Source organism: Buceros rhinoceros, unplaced genomic scaffold (assembly GCF_000710305.1).
Source record: "Buceros rhinoceros silvestris isolate BGI_N320 unplaced genomic scaffold, ASM71030v1 scaffold263, whole genome shotgun sequence".
NCBI lineage: Eukaryota > Metazoa > Chordata > Aves > Bucerotiformes > Bucerotidae > Buceros > Buceros rhinoceros.
In genome coordinates, this window is record NW_010402765.1 from 24,977 (window position 1) to 27,333 (window position 2,357).

At 42.4% G+C, this 2,357-nt stretch overlaps 1 long non-coding RNA gene across 1 annotated transcript in view; it reads left to right on the forward strand.

The window, feature by feature from the left end:
- The first annotated feature begins 204 nt into the window (after positions 1–204).
- The window catches only part of LOC104490435, a 4,264-nt gene continuing 2,111 nt past the window's right edge, over positions 205–2,357 (forward strand). The window contains exon 1 of the long non-coding RNA XR_727773.1: positions 205–290. This is a non-coding gene — a long non-coding RNA (uncharacterized LOC104490435). The remainder of the gene's footprint in view (positions 291–2,357) is intronic.

The window sequence follows — 2,357 nt, forward strand, 5'->3', positions numbered from 1 at the left end:
GAGCTATTGTGTTTACCATGTTATTACGACTGCATTAAAAATGTGCCATTTTGTTATGTTTATTGGGTTGTGTAAGAAAAGTAAGAATCATAATTCATACTGAAAAACCTGCAAGAACAGACTATTCAGAATTATTTTGCTTATTTTAATGATATATTGTCTGAGGTAATTTCAATACTTTGTGTGCATTTGTTTTTAATACAGGTATCATATCCACATTTCTTCACGTCCACCCTTTTGGAGCCAATATAGAATATCTTTGGTCTTATATGCAGCAGTTGGACTCTAGGGTAAAAAAAATTTAATCAAAACCTGTTTTCTCTATAGAAATATTGTATTATTCCTTACCGCAGGTTAAACTCTTTGTGTGTTTCCATTAGAAAGATAATGGGATATGGGGCTTGGGGGTTTGCAGTCTTTATTCATTTGCAAATTACAGTGCACACGCTTGTGTCGAGGTCTTTGCTTTGAGCCGCTTGGCTATTCTTTGTGACAAAGAGGAGCAGAGCTTTAAATGGCAGAGACTAGCAGCTGATTTTATGATACATGATCATGAAATATAGCTGAAGAAAGAAAACAGAACAAGAGGCAGGTGTAGCCATGGCCACCAAACTGTGCAGAGTTTTAGGAGATGATGCCTTATTCTTTTAAAAGTTGTTAGTCATGGGTCACACTGAGCATGAACTTTCATGGTTGCATGAATGGACCATGAAGCATACCCTTCGTCTCCACATGGAAACAGAGAGAGCCTCACAAAAGAGTTGGCTGACGCTATTGCTCAGTTCAGAGAAGGTGTGGCCAACACGAAAGTAAGGCCAACCCACTACCATGGGTTTTTTATGCAGTTCATACTGTCCATAGTCAATACATACCTGTAGGCTAAGATTCTTTGACTTACTTTTAAATATCTGCTGTAGAATGAGAAAAAATGAAGCCCCCAAAGGGCCTGTTTGCCCATTCCTCTCCACTGAATATCAGGCAAGTCAAAGGGGAGAAGGTCAGCTGTGAAATAGCCACCTTTCATCAGGTGAATGCTACTCTAAGTGCTAAATAACAGCTCTGCAGGATGCTAGACTGCATGAGATACCTAGCAGATGCAGGGGTCACTCTATGGTTAGCCACAGCTCTGATCCACATGTGCCAATACTTCCTACAGACATAGGGGTGATGGTGCTTGCCCAGATCTTCTTGCAACACGGAGTCAGGATGTAGCTATAGTGCACACCTAGACTCAGAATGTGAGTGGCATTCCTTGTGTGGTGGTCATTGGACACAACTCCTTTGATCCTGGTAATATTTTGTTCCTGCACACTCCTCCAGCCATGCTACCTATAGCCAAGATCACCACCCTCCAGCTGCACTGATGGGCTGCTTCATGCCTCTGAAGAATACTTCCTCTGTTTCTATGAAAAAGTGTATAGCTAAAAGCAGAGGAGATCCTGAGCTAGAAGCCTACTGAAAATAAGACAGGTTGAATGGATAAGTGAGGAAGGATGGTGATTTCTTAGAAACTAACTTGAGGCCATGGCAGGTCAGATTTGCTAGTGCTTTCCAGTCCACTGCTACCTACAATGAAAAGGGAGGAAGAAAAGAGGGTGGTAGAAAGAGATGAGAAACCAGTGAAATTAATTAAAAAAAAAACCAAAACAAAACCAAAACCAACTGATTTTACCAAAACCTGACACATCCAGAGCTTCACACCCACAATGATTCCTCTTCTGCTTCTCTTTTCCCTGCTTTTGCCACATGTACACCTTCCTTCAACTTGATTCAAGTTCCTGAAACACCCAGTCTGTCCAATCTGCTCATCTGTCATGTCCTTGCTTCACACAGATCATATGGCTAAGTTCCGACTGCTTTTTACCCTGGCTGACCCCTCCAGCTCCGCATCTCTTGAGTGGCAACAGCAATCATTTAAAACACTGCCTCCCTGGGCTCCAGCCCTGAAGCTCATTGCTTTTACCCACTGAGCTCTACAACTTTCTCCCCCTTCACTGCTGTGGTACTTTCTTGTGCATGTCTGTGGGCTCTGTCCTTGAGTTTCTACTCAAGTGAGTAATGTGTTTGCTTCTGTGAGGCTGCCAGGATCAAATCCTTAATGTGCAAACACAGCCTTCATGGAAGAACCATCATCTCCACTTCTCCGAGGTGCCAATGCACCAGCCCCTGCAGCTACCACTGGACCTACCTGCTGCATAATAAACACAAGCTGCAAAATTTGACCTCGCTAGTTTATTTTGGAAGTAACTGCTTGTATCAACAAATTGCTTTTTAATAGCACAATCCAGAGATGCAATCTCAGAGATGAATTTCAATTACTTTCCATAGTTAGCCTGTCATTCCTCAGCTGAGCAGGA